Source organism: Giraffa tippelskirchi, chromosome 11 (genome assembly GCF_054371585.1).
Source record: "Giraffa tippelskirchi isolate mGirTip1 chromosome 11, T2T-mGirTip1v1.2.pri, whole genome shotgun sequence".
In the NCBI taxonomy this organism is placed as follows: Eukaryota; Metazoa; Chordata; class Mammalia; order Artiodactyla; family Giraffidae; genus Giraffa; species Giraffa tippelskirchi.
In genome coordinates this window covers 142029439-142051225 of record NC_137285.1, presented here as the reverse complement: position 1 = coordinate 142051225, position 21787 = coordinate 142029439, and the positions used below count along the sequence as shown (strand labels likewise).

General features: G+C 38.8%; 1 protein-coding gene across 2 annotated transcripts in view; it reads left to right on the top strand.

Moving 5' to 3' along the window:
• LRRC4C (leucine rich repeat containing 4C) overlaps positions 1–21787 on the top strand; it is a 1846189-nt gene that overhangs the window by 223742 nt on the left and 1600660 nt on the right. For both annotated transcript variants that reach the window (XR_014069617.1, XR_014069613.1), the window contains one exon: positions 21461–21613. The gene's annotated coding sequence lies outside the window, so the exon portion shown is untranslated. The remainder of the gene's footprint in view (positions 1–21460; positions 21614–21787) is intronic.

Genomic DNA, 21787 nt, shown 5'->3' with positions numbered 1-21787 from the left:
GACATCCAAAGGAAATAAAACCAGTATCTTGAAGAGATATCTGCACTCATATTTACTGCAGCACTATTTACAATAGCCAAGTTATGGAAGCAATTTAAGTGCCCATTGACAAGTGAATGGATAAAGAAAATGTGATACACACACATCTAAAATTTTTACATTTTCTTTAATAATAAATAGACATGTAAGACATGACTATTCCATTTGTATGTGATAGAACTTGTTCAAACTAGTGTGGAGAAAACTAATAATTTTAAGAAGTCTCTAGTCAGGACTGGGTCGAGAGTCTTGAGCTTGATTTTGATTTCCTTTGTCATTTTTAGGCACATTCTTCCAAAACGTTAGCCAAGGCAGCTACCAAGAACTTGTATGTACATTAGCGTTAAGAAAAGTTCTTATTTTTGACAGGAATTTAGCTCAGCTTGGGTCCCATGCTAGAAAGTGCACATCACATAGACTATGAGCTATCTCATGTAAGGTTTGTTTCCTCACCTCTTTCAGGTCTACAGTTAAATACCAAGAGTTCTTCAAACCTTCCTGAGCACTCCATAAACATAACACAGCCCTTGCCCATGCCCTCCACCCACCTTCCTTGCTCTGTACTGTTCTCTGTGGAACTTACCTCTATGTGACGGACTACATGGTTTGTAGGTCTTAGTTTGTCCACCTTCTGCTGCCCTGAAATGTAAACTCCACGAGGAGATTCTGCAGCTGCAGCACTATGTTGGTGGTAGTTTCGTTGCTAAGTCGTGTCTGACTCTTGCAACCCCCTGGACTGTAACCCGCCAGGCTCCTCTGTCCATGGGATTTTCCAGGCAAAAATACTGGAGTGGGTTGCCATTTCCTTCTCCAGGGGATCTTCCCAACCCAGGTCTCCTGCACTGCAGGCAGGGATTTTTTTAACCGACTGAGCTTCCAGGGAATTAGCTCCTGGTGTATACATATATACAGTGAAATATTATTCAGCCATCAAAAATGAGATCTTTCCATTTGTGACAATGTGGATGGACCTATAGGGTATTATGCTAAGTGAAATGTCAGACAGCAAAAAACAAATTCCATATGCTTTCATTTATATGTGGAATCTAAAAAACAAAGCAAATGAACCAACATAACAAAACAGAACCTTAGTCACAGATACAAAGAACGAACAAGTAGTTGCCATATGGAAGGGAGCTGGATGAGAGGAATAATAGGTGTGGTAGATTAAGAGGTAAAATTTCCTGTTACAAAATAAATGAGTAATCCATACGGAGTTTAGAGAGTAGTGAATATAGTCAATAATTGTGTAATATCTTTGTAAGGTGATATACCATAACTAGATTTATCATGGCGATCATTTTGAAATGTATAGAAATATTGAATCACTATGTTGTACACCAAGAGTTAACATAACATTGTAGGTCAATTATTTTTCGAAAACAAGCAAAGTCATAGAAAAAAAAAATAGATCTGTGATTACCAGAGGCAGGGGTTGCAGGGAGGGGAAATTGGATGAAGGTAGTCCAAAATCACAAACTTCAAAATGTAAGATAAGGAACTACCAAGGATCCAGTGCAAAACCTGATGTATAGAATTAACACTGCTGTATGTTATATGTAAAAGCTGATAAGTGTATAAATTCTAACCGTTCTCCTCACAGGAAAAAAAAAGTTTCCTATTTCTTTTATTTTGTAAATATATGAGATGATGGATGTTCACTAAACTTATTGTGGTGATCATTTCATGATATATGTACAAATTGCTATGCTATACACCTTAAGCTTATACCATGCTATATGTCAATAAAACTAGAAGCAAAACAGGAGCAGAAATGAAAAACAGCCAGGCTAAAACAATAATTCCATGCTCCAGATCTTTATTCATTTTTTTCTTATGATATAATTGAGTAGAATCCATTCATATCTAAGTGTTTTTCAAGCAAACTATTAATGCTGAACATTACATATACTTTAAAGCTCATGTGTAAAGTGTCAGTTGACATCACAAGATGCCAATCTCTGACAAAGAAGAAAAAAAAATATATATATAATGCTCAGGAAAAATCAGTAGAAGCAAGCTTATCCATCTCCTCCCTTCTGATAATGCTGGCACTTTAATCTCAGACGTTCAACCCCCAGAACTGTGGGAATAAACATCTGTTGTTTCTAAGCCACCCAGTCTATATTTTGTTATAGCCACCCATAGAACTAAGACATAGTCCTCATGTCAAAAATCCCACATGAATTAGGTCTATAGTTTTTCACCTTTTGTGGGTCCCAGTGTAAGCAATGAATGCAGGCAATCCATTTGCAGGGGATGTTTTTAAGACATAGGCTCCCCCGAGTCCTTCATCTGGCTACATTGTGCTCTGTATGAAAGAGCAAGCTACACGGAAGACTTACTGAGTGATGTGTGCCCAAGGTGTAGCTCTCAGTGATATAAATAAAGTTGAAGCATATATTTGAAGAACTAAAATGGCATCTAGATAAAATACTTGAAGAAATAAACAGGATACAACTATCAAAAGAGAGATGCCCAGGGCATACAGTTTCTATCCAGTTGAGAGAAACAACGGATACATAGGCAAACAGACTTACTAAGCAGCTAGTCTCAAATAGGTATTTCCCCTAAACAATTCCATGTAAGTCTGTGCAAGAGAAAACACCCACCATATCACCCCATACATGCACACACACTCATTCTCTCTCTCATTCTCCTTTGTAGACAGCAGAGCCATGGGAGAAACAAGCAATGGGATTTTATGAGTTGAGGTCCTTCCAGCCCCTACATGCCACTGAATGTGGATAATAAATAAATGGGTACATATCCTGGTATTAAATGCTTTTGAAAAATGGAAGCTTCCAACTGATCAGAGGAAATGAAGTCACTCTAGGCCTCTACTAACAGAGATACCACCCACATATTCATTTCTGACATCACTCACAGGGGTGGGTGCTTCTTACCAAGAGTGATACTGAACTAAATCATACATGATCTTGTTTGATTCAGTTCAGTTCAGTTCAGTCAATCATGTCCGACTCTTTGCGACCTCATGAATTGCAGCACGCCAGGCCTCCCTATCCATCACCAACTCCTGGAGTTTACCCAAACCCATGTTCATCAAGTCAGGGATGCCATCCAACCATCTCATCCTCTGTCGTCCCCTTCTCCTCCCACCCCCAATCCTACCCAGCATTAGGGTCTTTTCCAATGAGTCAACTCTTCGCATGAGGTGGCCAAACTATTGGAGTTTCAGCTTCAACATCAGTCCTTCCAATGAACACCCAGGATTGATTTCCTTTAGGATGGATTGATTGGATCTCCTTGCAGTCCAAGGGACTTGCAAGAGTCTTCTCTAACACCACAGTTCAAAAGCATCACTTCTGTGGTGCTCAGCTTTCTTCACCGCCCAACTCTCACATCCATCCATGACCACTGGAAAAACCATAGCCTTGACTAGACGGACTTTTGTTGGCAAAGTAATGTCTCTGCTTTTAAATATGCTATTTAGGTTGGCCATAACCTTCCTTCCAAGGAGTAAGCATCTTTTCATTTCATGGCTGCAATCACCATCAGCAGTGATTTTGGAGCCCCCAAAAATAAAGTCTGACACTGTTTCCACTGTTTCCCCATCTATTTGCCATGAAGTGATGGGACCAGATGCCATGATCTTAGTCTTCTGAACGTTGAGCTTTAAGCCAACTTTTTCACTCTCCTCTTTCACTTTCATCAAGAGACTCTTTAGTTCTTCTTCACTTTCTGCCATAAGGGTGGTGTCATCTGCACATCTGAGGTTATTGATATTTCTTCCGGCAATCTTGATTCCAGTTTGTGTTTCTTCCAGCCCAGCGTTTCTCATGATGTACTCTGCATATAAGTTAAATAAGCAGGGTGACAATATACAGCCTTGACATATTCCTTTTCCTATTTGGAACCAGTCTGTTGTTCCATGTCCAGTTCTAACTGTTGCTTCCTGACCTGCATACAGGTTTCTCAAGAGACAGGTCAGATGGTCTGGTATTCCCATCTCTTTCAGAATTCTCCACAGTTTATTGTGATCCACACAGTCAAAGGCTTTGGCATAGTCAATAAAGCAGAAATAGACGTTTTTCTGGAACTCTCTTGCTTTTTCGATGATCCAGCGGATACTGGCAATTTGATCTCTGATTCCTCTGCCTTGTCTAAAACCAGTTGAACATCTGGAAGTTCACGGTTCACGTATTGCTGAAGCCTGGCTTGGAGAATTTTGAGCATTACTTTACTAGCATGTGAGAGGAGTGCAATTGTGTGGTAGTTTGAGCATTCTTTGGCATTGCCTTTCTTTGGGATTGGAATGAAAACTGACCTTTTCCAGTCCTGTGGTCACTGCTGAGTTTTCCAAATTTGCTGGCATATCGAGTGCAGCACTTTCACAGCATCATCTTTGAGGATTTGAAATAGCTCAACTGGAATTCCATCACCTCCACTAGCTTTGTTCGTAGTGATGCTTTCTAAGGCCCACTTGACTTCACATTCCAGGATGTCTGGCTCTAGGTGAGTGATCACACCATTGTGATTATCTGGGTCATGAAGATCTTTTTTGTACAGTTCTTCTGTGTATTCTTGCCACCTCTTAATATCTTCTGCTTCTGTTAGGTCCATACCATTTCTGTCCTTTATCGAGCCCATCTTTGCATGAAATGTTCCTTTGGTATCTCTAATTTTCTTGAAGAGATCTCTAGTCTTTCCCAATCTGTTGTTTTCCTCTATTTCTTTGCATTGATCACTGAGGAAGGCTTTCTTATCTCTCCTTGCTATTCTTTGAAACTCTGCATGATTAGAAAACCAGTAGTTACTTCTCCCTGGGGAACTTCCTGTTCTTTTGCTATGAAACCTAGAAGTTGAGTGAAGAATACGATGGAAAGGTGCTAAAACAGGCAACCTTCTCAATAATTAAAAGACGTGAAAAGAAATTACCTGCAAATTTAGCAAAACTAACATGCTATCCAACATAGCTATCTCAGGATCCCAAGTTAACTTTGGCATCACTGTATGGAAGTTCATACTGGGGATTTGGTTAGGGCTGGTGATGGGGACCATGGGAGAGAAAGACAGTGACGAAGCACAGTCACAAGAAAGGGCTTATGGAAATCACTTCTCAGTGATGAAAGGGAAGATCAGCATTTATTTTTCTCAATGTTGCTTCATTGAAGCCATATAGGCATGCCTGTGTGTCTAATATATGCATATATATATATATAGTATATATTACATACACATAAATTTGTATGTTGTGTGTTTATTTGTATATTCACATCCATGCACATATATATTCACATATGTATGCATGTATGTATTTCTTCTTGTTATGTGAATATTTTCATGATGCTTCGTTTTTTTGGTAGGTGATATAAATCGAATCTGATCCTATTCCTGAAAAAGCCTACTTTTTGCCGAAGTTAGCCTTCTGATTCTGAGGCCTTGATTGATTAGCTTACACTGATAGGTATGGTGTCATATTGAAAGGCAGCGCTCTTGACACACAAGAACTAGGGGGTAGACTTAGAATTGCTACTCTAGAAGTTTTTGCAGTATCTCACAAGTTGATATATGTAGCTTAACAGTTAAGGGTAATGCTGATTTCAAAGTAAATTAACTAGGCTTCCCCGGTGGCTCAGATGGTAAAGAATCTGCCTGCAATGCAGGAGACCAGTATTTGATCCCTGGGTTGGGAAGATCCCCTGGAGAAGGGAATAGCTTCCCACTCCAGTATTCTTGCCTGGAAAATTCCATGGACAGAGGAGACTGGCCGGCTACAGTCCATGGGATTGCAAAGAGTCAGACACAACTGAGCAACTAACATTTTCACTTTCTTTCTTTTAAGGACTCATCTGATTAGGTCAGGCCCACACAGGATAACCTCTCTTTTTACTAACTCAATGTCAGTTGATTAAGGACCTTAGTTACAGCTGAAATATCCCTTTTGATGTATAATGTAACATAATCACAGGTGCAATAACTCATTGTACTCCTGAATCCCACCCACATTCAAGGGAAAAGGGTCATACAGGGAGCATATAGTGGGGAGTGGCAGGAGTCGGAGATAAATGAGATCTGCCCGCCACTCTCCTTTTGCCCTCCACGCTTACTGACAGATACAGAACTTTTTCGCAGAGTCGGACATGACTGAGCGACTATGCACACAAAGATGCATAGCAGCAATGGCTGACATTTTTCACACCTTACCGCATACCATGTACTCTGCTCAAGACTCTCATTTGATGATTTTTTTTCTCCCAAAAACTCAGTGAAGGAAATGCTAATGTTATCTCTGCTTTATAGCTGAGGAAACTGAGACTTCGCTTGAACAGCTCCCCATGACAACACACCAGGACAGAGTACAGCAGAGGTGTAGGCAAATATGTTATCTTACCACAGTCAACTTACAACTTCGCTCTATTTAAGATGACCTTGGGCCAAGCAGTCACTGAAATTAACCTCCAATAAAAGCCACAGGCACATTCTCTAACTAGTCAGATCAGGATAAATAGTCAATAAACCTACAACCCAGGCAAGAGGAAAAAGGAGAAATATGTATGTTCAGGCAGCATTCACGGCAATGCAATGACATTGCCCAGGGAAAAAACAGAAAAGCTTCATCAGCATTCACAAATTTCCTAAATATAATATAAAAATACATTCCTTGTCATACTTAATGACACTGCTGCCACTTGGAGGGATTGGAGCTTCAGATTTTTTTATTTAAAACCATTCTTTCCATCTCTCTCTTTTTCATCAAAGCCAATAAGATCCATAAACACTAGGTCTAAGGCCCCAGTGTGGAGCCAAAGCATGTTGAGCATCAGTAGCAAAGAGAATAACAGGCAATAATTCCCTACAACTGAAATAACATATGCACACACACTGAAAAGCAGGCATGCTCCCTTAAGATGTAGCTCTTGGAACACCTGACCACTCCTCTAGGAGTTAAAGTACTTTTTGAAAGCATATGTATGAATGTCAATGTCTCCTAAGGTGCTATTTATGAATACATTATAACATGTGGGCAAATCTTGACTGTGATGACTTTTTCTAACTCTGTATCAGAAAGCCTGGTTTTGCAAGTGTCTTAACTCCTTTTTTTTTTTTTCTTAACTCTTAACTCATTCCTAGTGAGTGAGTGGTATGCAGGCCTTGTCTGTCATAGGCATTATTTGCTTCATAGCTATGCTATTTTTCAAAGATCACAAAGTGGTAGCACAAGGGCTAAATCACTGAACTCATGTTACTCATCCTATGAAATATATATGTATATATACACATATGTATACACACACACACACAGTATATGTATGCATGGATATGTATTGGGTTGGCCAAAACATTCATTTGGATTTTCCCATATCATCTTATGAAAAAACCCAAAAAAACCTATTGGCCAACCCAATATGTATATATGCACTTATTTATTTTTATATGTATCTATCTGTCCATCTGTCTATGAATACCATAGCTTTAAAATAATGGAGATGTATTAACTCATTGTCCTCGTCCCTTTACACATTTATATTTCTTGCCTGAAACCCTTGTAGTCACATTTGAATTTGTAACTGTAACTTTATATACATTTTCAAGTCATTTCAGTTGTACATGTTTTGTGCCCTTAGCAAGATGAGTCCAAAAAAGTTATTTTCTCTTTTATGTTCTTCAGGACACAGGTACATCAACTCTTGAATTTGAGAGCGAAATTTTGTGTGCTTATGTATTTTTTTTTTTTTTGAGAATTTATCAGAGCTTCAAAAGAGCTTATTACCCAAAGAAATTTTAAAGGTCTCATAAAGACCTCTGAATTCATATTCATTATTTTATGACTGCCATTATTTTAAGGATAGAAAAAGAAAGTGTTTTGGCCAAGGATCTATACTATAGTATATACTATACAAATTAATGCCAGACTATGGCTCAGACAGTAAAGAATCCACCTGCAATGCAGGAGCTGCAGAATACCCAGGTTTAATACCTGGGTTAGGAAGATACCCTGGAGAAGGGAATGACAACCCACTCTAGTATTCTTGCCTGGAGAATCCCGTGGACAGAGGATTCTAGCGGGCTACAGTCCTTGAGGTCGCAAAGAGTCAGACACGACTGAGTGGCAAAGCACACAAGACTAGCAAGAGGTCATGCGACTAGCAGGCAAAATACCACTTTCAAGAATTCAATCTGTGTTTAGATTTTTCATCAATATTTGCTTCTGTTTTGTTCACCCTATATAGTTTTTGGAGAAGGAAATGGCCACCCACTCCAGTATTCTTACCTGGGAAATCCCATGGTCAGAGGAGCCTGGAGGGCTGCAGTCAACAGAGTTACAAAGAATCAGACACAACTGAGTGCACACACACATATAGTTTTTGATAAAGTAGGTAAAAGAAAGAATGAATAACCTAGTCCCAATTTCAAAAAGAAAAATTTGAATCATTTCTTCTAAATTCCATCAGAAAAGCTACATTGTGTGATTCTGCTCTGGCTCTGTTGATTTTGGGGGGGGTGTCATAGAATAAATTTTCAATCATGATGATGACAGATGTCACCAAGAAAATGATTTGAGTTTTTAGGAAGAATGTCAGACTGTATTTACTCGAGTGTCTTACTTAGCAATGCCTTTCTTTCCCCAAGTTACTGTGGTCAGCAACATCCCACTTCCCCATAAATTAAAAGACATTTCAGGAAAAAAAAGAGTGATGGGGGAAAGAATGAGGACAACTGTCCATCTCAGAGACCCTTTAGTGCAAATGTAGATGCCTCCAAGCAAAGAATTTTTGCTTCAAGTGTAGTTTTTTCCCTGTAAATCTTCCAAAATTCCACTTCATTCACTTCAATTGCATGTGCATTGGACTGTTCTGTGTACCGTGGTAGTATACTCAGCAAGTGGTTTTTTTTCCAGCATGTTTAAATCCCAAGATGCAATAAATGCCACTTCAGAAAGCTGCAATCTTCATAGCACTGGAGAGTTTCAGGAGTGCAGAAACTTCTTTTCTGAACTCATCCTCCTGTTTAGGAAAGTAGTTTAGGTTTCACAAGTCCCACCCATCTGTTGTGTTTCCTTGAAAAGCACAGAGGATAAAAAGAACTTGGGTGATCTCTTGAGAAAATTGCGTTTGTAATCTATTTCCTCCTGAAAGTGATTTCAAAAGTAAATTTGAGCAAATTTTGAAAGGCAAAGAAAAATCCCTCTGTTCCTTTTCAGTCAATATTACTTATGACTTACTACCTCTTGTCTTATACTTTTCTTACTTTTCTTTCTTCACCCCCCTCTGTCCCTTTGGGAATCAAAGACAAGTCAGTCATAAAGCTATTAGGGAGAGAGACTTGACAATTCCAAAAGAATATATATATATAAAGAATATATATATGTGTATATATGTAAAGGATAAGAATGTTTAATGGGTGGAAATAAAGAGTTGAGCTATTTCAAATCCTAAAAGATGATGCTGTAAAAGTACTGCACTCAATATGCCAGCAAATTTGGAAAACTCAGCAGTGGCCACAGGACTGGAAAAGGTGTTTTCATTCCAATGCCAAAGAAAGGAAAAGCCGAAGAATGCTCAAACTACTGCACAATTGCACTCATCTCACATGCTAGCCAAGTAATGCTCAAAATTCTCCAAGCCAGGCTTCAACAGTACATGAACCATGAACTTCCAGATATTCAAGCTGGATTTAGAAAAGGCAGAGGAACCAGAGATCAAATTGCCAACATCCATTGGATCATCGAAATAGCAAGAGAGTTCCAGAAAATCTTTATTGACTATGTCAAACACTTTGACTGTGTGGATCACAACAAACTGGAAAATGCTTAAAAAGATGGGACTACCAGACCACCTGACCTACCTTCTGAGAAATCTGTATGTAGGTCAAGAAGCAACAGTTAGAACTGTACATGAAACAACAGACTGGTTCCAAATCAGGAAAGGAGTACGTCAAGGCTGTATATTGTTACCCTGCTTATTTAACTTACATGCAGAATACATCATGAGAAACACTGGACTGGATGAAGCACAAGCTGGAATCAAGATTGCCGGGAGAAATGTCAATAACCTCAGATATGCAGATGACACTACCCTTATGGCAGAAAGTGAAGAACTAAAGAGCCTCTTGATGAAAGTGAAAGAAGAGAGTGAAAACATTGGCTTAAAACTCAACATTCAGAAAACTAAGATCATTGCATCTGGTCCCATCACTTCATGGCAAATAGATGGGGAAACGATAGAAACAGTGGCTGACTTTATTTTCTGGGCTCCAAAATCACTGCAGATGGTGATTGCAGCCATGAAATTAAAAGACGCTTGCTCCTTGAAAGAAAAGTTATGACCAACCTAGACAGAATATTAAAAAGCAGAGACATTACCAACAAAGGTCCCTCTAGTCAAAGCTATGTTTTTCCAGTAGTCATGTATGGATGTGAGAGTTGGACTATAAAGAAAGCTGAGCGCTGAAAAATTGATGCTTTTGAACTGTGGTGTTGGAGAAGACTCTTGAGAGTCCTTGGAGTGCAAGGAGATCCAACCAGTCCATCCTAAAGGAAATCAGTCCTGGGTGTTCATTGGAACCACTGATGCTGAAACTGAAACTCCAGTATTTTGGCTACTTGATGCGAAGAACTGACTCATTTGAAAAGACACTGATGCTGGAAAAGATTGAAGGCAGGAGGAGAAGGGGATGGCAGAGGATGAGATGGTTGGATGGCATCACCGACTCAGTGGACATGAGTTTGAATAAACTCTGGGAGTTGGTGATGGACAAGGAGGCCTGGCGTGCTGTAGCCCATGGGATCGCAAAGAGTTAGACACGACTGATTGAACTGAACTGAACTAATAACCAGATGAAGCGCAATCTGAAAGAACCCATAGGGGTGGTGACATTTTTCATATTAGCAAAGAAAATAAAAGTCTCAAAGGAATTTTATTTTAAAAAGTATTTGAGGTAACTCTAAAGCACCCAAGAGTTTTATTGAGTATATACTGTGAGAGTGTTAGTCACTCAGACATGTCTGACTCTTTGATACCCCACTGACTGTAGTCCACCAAGCTCGTCTGTCCATAGAATTCTGCAGGCAAAAATATTGGAGTGAGTGGCCATTCCCTTCTCCAGGGGATCTTCCCAACCCAGGGACAGAACTGCATTGCAGGCAGACTCTTTCCTATCTGAGCCACCAGGGAAGCCTAGATAGCATGAACACTGCTCTATGAATACATCCAGAAGAAAATGCAAGGGAATAACTGGACAAGGTCTAACCCTTAAGTCACCATTTATAGGTGAGGAAATAAAATGTAGATGTGTGAAAAGTAAATTAACAACAAATTGATGTGATTGGTATAGATAAGAAGAGCTAAAGGGAATTCTCAAAACATCCTTGATTAAAGAGTGCATGGTTATTTTTAGTATCTGTCATCAATTTTTTCCACTTATGTAAACTTTAAAATGATAGGACTTTTTCCTATGCATTATCTTTTATTCCAGAACTGACAACTTAAAGTGTATGTCTCATATCACAGATAGATAAACTGGAGTTTATATGTTTTTGGTAACTTTCCCAATGATATATAGTTAGAGGATATTAGATTTATGACCTGAACTCCTGTTTTGTGAGTCATTATCCTAAACTGATGCAGGATGATCAATGTAAATGAAATGCTAGAACTTAAAAGAGGCCTTCTCTATTCATTATTTTATTCATCAAGTATGTACAGAATGATCAAAATATTTCTGCCACTTTACTAGGCACTGGGCATATCTGTGTAACTAAAATATAGCTCTTGATTTCTCAGAGAAGCATAAATAAAGAAAAATAAGCAATACCTACTAAATGAAAATTAAAAGTGAAATTTCACTCACCCATGTCCGAATCTTTGCAACCTCATGGACTATACAGTCCATGGAGTTCTCCAGGCCAGAATACTGGAGTGGGTGGCCTTTCCCTTCTCCAGGGGATCTCCCCAACCCTGGGATCAAACCAGGTCTCCCACCTTGCAGGTGGATTCTTTACCAGCTGAGCCACAAGGGAAGCCCTAAGTACCTATTAAATACCTACTAAATATCAGAGGTAAAATGACTGAGGGAAAAATGATGATCAAATAGCATTTATTAAAGCTCTTCAAAGTCTTGGATTGTTAGACTGGAGCCACCTCCAAGAAGAACTCATGTATAATCCAGACATAAAACGTGGTTTATGACATCGAGGATATGAGAACCCAGGAAGAAAGAAGTCCCATTAAAAGGGTCACCATCTCAGAAGACAGAAGCTTACCATTTGAGAGAAAAGGAGACAGTTCCATAGGCTGTTAGGAACTCAGTCTTCAAGGGGAAAAATGTCTGTTTCTAAATTCCGCAGTGCTATAATATTCTAGCTGTGGGAATTTGAACAAGTTTCTGTACACTCACAATGAATTACTGAAAAGATAAATTAAGGAAATAATTTCAATCACATTGAAAAGAATAAGATACTTAGAAATACATTTAACCAAAGAGGAAAAAGATCTGAATACTGAAAAAAAAATTGAAGAAAACACAAGTAAATAGGAAGATATTTCATATCCATGGATTAGAAAAAAATAAGATTGTCAAAATGTCTATACTACCCCAAATAATTTACAGATTTAATGCAAATGCCATTAAAATTCCAATGGCTTTTATTATAGAAATAGAAGAAACAATCCTAAAATTCATATGGAGCCACAAAAGACCTCAAACAGCAATCTTGAGAAAGAATAGCAAAGCTGAAGACATCACGCTTTCTGATACCAGACTATATCACAAGGCTCAGAAATAAACCCATGCATTTGGTCCGTTGATTTTCTACAAAGTCTCCAAGAATAAATAATGCAGGAAACAGTTTCCTCAATAAAAGGTGTTGAGAAAACTGGACATCCACATGCAAAAGAATGAAATCTCTGTCTTACACAGTACAAAAATATCAACTCCAAATAGATTTTGAACCTGAACATAAGACCCAAAACTACAAAGCTCCTAGAAGAAAGTATTAGGAGTATGCTCCTTGACATTTGTCTTGGTGATTATTTTCTGAATTTTATACCAAAAACAAAGGCTAAAATAAACAAGTAGGACTACAATAAACTGAAAAGCTTTTGCAAAGCAAGGGATATCATCAACATAATGAAAAGTCATATGGAATAGGAGAAAATATTTGCAAACCACATATCCAATAAGTGTTTCATATCCAAAATATACAAGGAATTAATACAACTCAACACCCCCCAAAAATTCTGATTAAAAGTGGAAAAAGGACCTGAATAGTAATTTTTCCAAAGAAAATATACGAATGACCTACAGGTACATGAAAAGGCACTCATCATCATTAATTACAAGGGCAATGCAAATCATTAGGAAATGCAAATGTGAGATACTACCTCACACCTTTTGGGATGTCTACTATAAAAAAGACAACAATATCAAATGCTTGCAAGGATGTGGGAAAAAAGGAAGCATTCATACACTGTTGGTGGAAATATAAACTGGTTCAGTTATTATAGAAAACAGTATGGAGATTTCAAAGAATACTTTGGCCACTTGATGCAAAGAACTGACTCATTGGAAAAGACCCTGATGCTGGGAAAATTGAAGACAGGAGGAGAAGGGGATGACAGAGGATGAGATGGTTGGATGGGATCACCGACTCTATGGACATGAGTTTGAGCAAGCTCAGGGAGTTGGTGATGGACAGGGAGGCGTGGTGTGCTGCAGTCCATGGGATCACAGAGTTGGACATGACTTAGCCACTGACTAAACTGAACTGATGGAGATTTCTTAATGAAATAAAAAATAGAACTATCATATGATCTAGCACCCCACTTCTGAATAAATATCCAAAATAAATGAAATAATTATCTTAGAGAAATATCTGTTATTCGCTGATGTATCACAGCAGTAGAATGTGTGTGTGTATATATATATATACACACACATATTATATATAATTTATACATATACCTATATATGGATTAATATAACATAATAAGCATAATATCCACACAATGGGATATTGTTTGGCCTTATAAAAGATGTAAATCCTGCCATTTTCAACAACATGGATAATCTGAAGGGCCTTATGCCAGGTGAAATAAGCCAGACAAATACTACATGTGCTTTATGGTATCACTTACACATGGAATCTAAAAAAAAGAGAAAAAATGTTGAACTCATAGAAACAGGGTAGAAAAGTGTTTGCTGGGACTGGTGCGAGGGTGAGTCAAGTAGAGAGAAGCTGATAAAGGGGTGCAAACTTTCAGTTATAATAGGAATGATGCCTGAGGATCTAATGTTTGGTGACTATAGCTGATAATGCTGTATCGTGTAATTGAAATTTTGCTCAGAGAGTACAACTTTAGTGTTCTCACAAAAATGTAAAGACAATAAAAAACTAAAATTTAGATTAAAGTTTATTGGAAAAACTAATGCACAGGTAATGGGTAATAAGATCAGTGTTGACTCTCTTCTCAAAGTTAGACATAATAGAAGAAGATGCTTTGTGTAACAAAACTGGGTTCTTTGATACCAACAGAGATGACAGAACCCCAAAATAACAGAAATCAGAGATCCTTTGACTGGTTTCATGGTCTAAGCCACTTTTCAGATCTAGAGCCCAGTTTTTGAAGCTGAAGCTGTCTCATCAGGAAGAAAGAATCTGCAACACCAAATGTGCTCAATAATGACTTGCTCTCCTTTTTCAGTAACTAAAATCATACACTGAGGAAAAGAGAATGGCCAGACAATGTAAGGACTGTTGGATACAGGGGCTGAGTTTGCAGTGACACCCAGATGCTATTCACTGATACTATTAGAGTGAGTGAGGTAATAAATGGAATCTTTATCTATATCCAGCTCACAGTGATCCACTAGGTCTATGGTTATTTCCCAGTGTCCAAAGATCAGTTGGAATGGACATACTTGATAATTTACACATTTATATTATTCTCTGACCTATGGACTAAGAGTTATTATAGTAAGGAAAGTCAAGTGAAATCCTCTGAAATTGCCCCCTCTCTAGTCTTAGAGTAGGAAAGTAGATTTCCTCCAAACTCAATCAAACAGCACTTCTTATTGCAGCTGCTACATCAAATATGAAATGCTTACCGACAGAGGTTAGCATGGTCTTAGATAAATATAGTCATTGATTGGCAGCCATGTTCTTTTCCATTTCTACCAAAAAGGGGGCAAAAAGCAGTTTGCCATCATAGAAGACAGACAACAGTCTACATTTATATTCTTGTCCAGGGTTATGACAAGAAATTACAAGAAAAGAAAGGGTTATGACAAGGAAGCTATGAACTTCCCTGATAGCTCAGTTGGTAAAGAATCTGCCTGCAATACAGGAGACCCTGATTCAACTCCTGGGTTGGGAAGACCTGCTGGAGAAGGGAAAGGCTACCCACTCCAGTATTCTGGCCTGGAGAATTCCATGGACTGTATAGTTCATGGGGTCGCAAAGAGTCGGACACAGCTGAGCGACTTTCACTTCACTGGGGTTATGTTGACATTCTCACCGTCTGTACTGTTACAGTTTAAAGGGACTTTGACTATGTGATTATTCCACATAAACTTACCTTGACTCAGTAAATCAACAGCATAACAATAATCAAATTATATGAGCAGGAAATGTCAAGTAGATTGTGGTATGAATACTGGATCTGGAAGGTAGGAAATAAAGCCTATGAAAATTTGGAAATTATGTCAGGAAATCCCATCCAAAATGAAGGACAAATTATTGTTTCTCTTAACCTCAAAAATAAGAAGAAAGCATAATGTTTGGTATTATCTCCAGCTTCTAGAAATAGCATATTTCTAGAAAAACAATTATGTTTCGTATAAGGTGACAAGATTTCAGGGCATATATACTAGTGGCTTGGGTCATACAGCTGAGCAAACCCTTTGGTACAAAAATTATCTGTGGTAGGAAAAACATGAAACATTTATAGCTCGATCTCTGATGAGAATTATGATATAAGCTGAAAAAAATTCCATGTCATCGCCAACAAAGAATTATGCACCTTAAGAAAAAAGCAGCCCATATGGATATCCAATTTTACCAACACCATTTGTAGAAGAGACTATCATTTCAAGGCTGTATATTCTTGGCAACCTTGTCAAAGATCAGTTGATTGTTTATGTGTGGTTTTATTTCTGGACTTTCTATTCTGTTTTGTCAGTCTATAGACCTGTGTTTATGCCAGTATCACACTCTTATAATTACTGTTGCTTTGTAATATATTTTGTAACCAGAAAGTGTGGTGATTCCAGCTTTACTCTTCCCTCCTAAGATTGGTTAGGCTACTTTGGGTTCTTTGTGGTGTCACATGAATTTTTGGACTGTTTTTCTATTTCTATTTAAAAAAAAAATGCCACTGGGATTTTGATAGGCATTGACTGATTTTGTAGATCACTTTGGATAGTATGGTCATTTTAACAAAAATCTAGTCTTCCAGTTAATGAAAATGGATGTCTTTCCAAATTAAAAAAAAAATTCTTCCATAAATGTTTTGTAGTTTTTAGTTCTATCAGCTGAGAAAGACCGTATGATAAGATGAAAATGGTAGAGCCAGGATCGTCCAAGAGCTGATCAGTAACACAGGCAGGTACACAAAAAGTTGACTCAGAATAATATAGTGTCTCCACAGTCACAGCGCTATTGCTTGCACAGCTCAAACCTATTGGTCATAGAGGATTATCTTTGAAGGAGGAGGAAGAAAAAGAGCTTGATTCAATATTGTATGAGCCAAAAATTCTGAACTTGATTTATGTATGGGTATATTGCATGAGCCAAAAATTGATGGTCTCTGTGTTACAGTCTCACATAGAGTAGTCCTTAAAGACAGCAGAGATGGGAAATATTCCCAATGAGCAGAGCTAACTTCTTATCTTCTTTATATGAAGGGAAGTGGCCAAAATTAAAAATACTTATGGATTTTTCATGGTTGTCCATTATTGGCAAAGGGAAAGGATGCAGTATTAGATAAACTCCAATTAGAAGTATAAAGGGCCATATATTAGAGTCCCTCAGTCCCTCCTTTATTAATATGTATATTTCCATTTCAACCAACACATTTTGGATAAATGAATAGATACTCTGTTTAAATTATTTTTGCTTTAAAGACCCGGGTTCAATCCCTGGGTCAGAAAGATACCCTGGAGGAGGGCATGGCAACCCACTCCAGTATTCTTGACTGGAGAATCCCATGGACAGAGGAACCTGGCAGGCTATGGTCCATGGGGTGACAAATAGACGGACACGACTGAGTAGCTAACAGTTTCATTTTCTTTTTCATGTTTCCATTTCAACCAATACCTTTTAGATATATGGATAGATAGTCCCTTTAAATTACTTTTGCTGAAGAGAAAACATAGAAGGAAACAAAATATTCTCATAGCTGGACGATGTGTGCTAAGTTGCTTCAGTCTCTGTCTGACTGTCTGTGATCCCATGGTCTGTAGCCCACCAGGCTCCTCTATCTATGGGGTTTTTCAGGCAAGAATACTGGAGTGGGTTGCTCTGCCCTTCTCCAGGGTATCTTCCCAACCCAAGGATTGAACTCATGTCTCTTACATCTCCTGCATTGGCAAGTGGGTTCTTTACCACTAGCACCACTTGGGAAGCCCATAGGTGGAGGAAAGAGACTGTCAAATATTATTTCATCACCCTATTAACTAGTAGGTAAAATTTATAAGAAAAGATAAAATCCATTGAAAAAAATTCCTATTTTGGGCAATAAGAAATAATGCCAGTGATTATTTTCTACATCATGCCCTGAAGCATAACACTTGCATCACATATGGTTTGGACTTTAAAGGTAGTCATCAGTTCAGCTCAGTCGCTCAGTCACGTCCGACTCTGCGACCCCATGGAATGCAGCACGCCAGGCTTCCGTGTCCATCACCAAGTCCCAGAGCTTGCTCAAACTCATGTCCATCAAGTCGGTGATGCCATCCAACCATCTCATCCTCTGTTGTCCCCTTCTCCTCCAGTCTTCAATCTTTCCCAGCATCAGGGTCTTTTCCAATGAGTCAGTTCTTCACATCAGATGGCCAAAGTATTAGAGCTTCAGCATCTGTCCTTCCAGTGAATGTTCAGGATTGATGTCCTTTAGAATTGACTGGTTTGATCTCCTTGCAGTCCAAGGGACTCTCAAGAGTCTTCTCCAACACCATAGTTCAAAAGCATCAATTCTTCGGCGTTCAGCTTTTTTTATAGTCCAACTCTCACATCCATACATGAATACAGGAAAAATCATAGCTTTGACTATATGGACCTTTGTTGGCAAAGTGATGTCTCTGCTTTTTAATAAACTGCCTAGGTTTGTCATGGCGTTTCTCCCAAGGAGCAAGCAACTTTTAATTTCATGGTTGCAGTCACAGTCTCCAGTGATTTTGGAGCCCAAGAAAATAAAATCTGTCACTTTTTCCCCATCTATTTGCCATGAAGTGATGGGATCAGATGCCATGACTTGTTTTTTGAATGTTGAGTTTTAAACCAGCTTTTTGACTCTCCTCTTTCACCTTCATCAAAAGGCTCTTTAATTCTTCACTTTCTGCCATTAAAGTTGCATCATCTGCAATAAATAATAAAAATAGCTAAAACACATACAGCATCTACTATGTACCTGGTGCTATTCTGTTTGCTTTATTTACATAGATGAACTAATTTAAACTTTTCCTACAGTAGTTGCTGCTGCTGCTAAGTCACTTCAGTCATGTCCGACTCTGTGCGACCCCAGAGACGGCAGCCCGCCAGGCTCCCCCGTCCCCAGGATTATCCAGGCAAGAACACTGGAGTGGGTTGCCATTTCCTTCTCCAACGCATGAAAGTGAAAAGTGAAAGTGAAGTCACTCAGTCGTGTCTGACTCTTAGCGACCCCATGGACTGCAGCCTGCCAGGCTCCTCCATCCATGGGATTCTCCAGGCAAGAGTACTGGAAGTAGTTGAACTATTACTAAATCAGCTTTATAAAGTGGGAAACTGACACACGGGAAAGTAAAGCAGTTTACTCAGAAAGATAGACATTTAGGATACAATGTGTGTTAGTTAGTCATGTCCAGCTCTTGTGACTGCATGGACTGTAGCCCACCAGGCTCCTCTGTCCATGGGATTCTCCAGGCAAGAATACTGGAGTGGGTTGCTGGGCCCTCCTCCAGGGGATCTTCCTGACCCAGGGAATAAACTAAGGTTTCCTGCACTGCAGGAAGATTCTTTACTATGTGAGCCACCAGGGCATCTAGGACACATTAGCAGTGGCCAGAACTCGTCAGTGTTCTTGCACTGACTACGGAAAGAGATCATTTTATCCCTCAGTAGCTGGGTAGGAAGAGGGAGCCATGTCTTTTGATAGCCCAGCTAACATCAGTTTGCATAAGGTGCCCCACCTCATATAAATACTGCCAGTCATAATTTGAAATCTGAAATATTGGAATATTGTTTGTGTTGTGTCTTAAGCCAAACCTTCTGAAAGGAATTGATAGCTGCTTGTCCTAACTCCATTCATTCTCTTCTCCAGCTTATTATCTGCACTTTTGTCATATTATTCCTCAAACTCTACTTCTCTTCCTGGTCGGAAAACCTTCCTGGGCTCTGGAATGCATACATGATAAAGTCTACAAACCTTAGCCAGACATCCAGCATACTTATGTCATTAACCAGATGTCAAAGGTCAAATCTATTTACCATTTCCTGTCCTTACATCTATCTCACATTTTTTTGGCCTTCACAGTTTTACTTCAGCAAACCCAGTAAACAAAGATGCTTTTTTTAAAATTTCTCTACAAGTTTACACAAATTACACCCACTTTTCCAGATACAAAGTAAAATAATACTTCCTTTATAAAGTGTTCCCTCATCTTTAAATCCTAATGTGACCTCTACCTTCTGGATAATTTACTTGGTAATTTAATGTTTATCTTAATTATATACGAATACATATATATTGCATTCAGCATGTATACGTTAACTTTCTTTTGAATTATACTCCTCTATTTGACATTTTGCATTTGTTTGTATCCAGTATCTCAATAGCATTGTTTACAGTGTTATATTTGATATTTAAATAATGCATGGACTTCATTATTACTTTTACATTTCTCCATTACAAAAGCCTAACAGCATATTTGGTGATTTGATTTTAAAACAGAATATATGAATAATGTTTATTAACTCAGTTCAACATGCCACCCTTCTCAAGGTGACTTGCCGACTCATTTTTGGTAAACTCAGATCTCACTTAGGATTACCTGAAAGAAACTGAGTCAGTTCCTAGGATATCTTTCAAGAATGGGAAAATCGTTTCTACAGAGAAGAAACAATCATTTTCTAAGCAATAAAGTTATTGAGCTATTTCGGCTGAGTAAATAGCTGTTTTCTCTATGGCATATTCAGAGGTATTTCTAATTCTTGTCATGGATTGTGACATATTTTCCCTTTGGTAAAACAACAGATAGGTGTTTTTAGAATTTCAAGCAGTTTTCAATGCAGACATTTGCAAAATGCTGATTTTCCCAAGAGTCCTCCTGGGTAAACTCATTTACCTTCTTCCTTTGAGGGGGATGAATCATATAAAATGAGCTGTTTAATTCCTTCTCTCTTTTTTTCATTCTACTCTGCCCTTTCATAAAATTGTCAGCTTCAGAACTATCCTGTTTCAAATTAAGCTAAAATAGTGACATCTCTCCTGAGCCATCATTGGTAAAGAATCTCTCTGCTAATGCAGGAGTCACAGGAGACGTGGGTTCAATCCCTGGGTTGGAAAGATCCCCTGGAGTAGGAAACGTCAACCCACTCCAGTATTCTTGCCTGGAGAATCCCACGGACAGAGGAGCCTGGCAGGCTACAGTCTATGGGATCGCAAAGAGTAGTACGTGAATGAAGTGACTTTGCACGCACAGATGAGAAAACAGATGAAGTAACTTGCCTATGGTCACCCAGCTAGTAAGAGAAAAAGCCAGGATTTCTAATTGATGATTATTTTACTATAAGGGTCTTCATCTTCTTTCTACAGAACAGGATCCATATTACAGAATTACTTTTAAAGAATAAACATTTAGTAGAATTATCTTGATAAGAACAGTCTACTTGCAAACAAACAGCTTTCTCTTTTTGGGGAGGAACTTTTTCATCTACTTCAGATGATCTGAGGGAGCCTGAGAGTCCCAGAATAACGTCTTGTCTGCAGGTGTGACTTGAAGCCTGAGGTAAGGAGCTGTGACTGTAAACTTCCAAACAAACAAAACACAGTCTTCTGTCCCTCGGAGTCATAGAAGTGGCGAAGTATTTGATGGCCTTCAGAAGTATCCAGGAATACTTCCATGTTCACATAATTGCTGCTCCTACCCAGGGACCTTTTCTTAAATCAATTTGGAGTTACAATTTAGCAAGGAGTTCCCACCTCCCACCCTTGCAGTTCATCTCCTTAATACCTTTCACCTTTTCCTGATTCTTTCATAGACAAATCAAGAAAACAGCTGGAGCTTGAGGGGCCCCAAGAAGCTGCTTGCTCCTTATGCTACACTCGGCTTGATCTCTTGGAAACTGCCAACCCTGGAGAGAAGCAGTTTTGACTTCCCTTCTGGCCTGGACAAAACACAAAGGGGACTTAAGGCAAGAAATATTTTAATGTCTTTTTCAGCTTGCTTTCGGTCTCCGTGATAGCCATCTAATCCGCAGACTGAGGGCTGGTGCATGTGGAGGGGAGAGAAATCATCTCAGCATGGGTGTCTCTCTGACATTTTGATAAGAGCACGGGATGGGGAGGCGGTACATCCCCTAAACTAC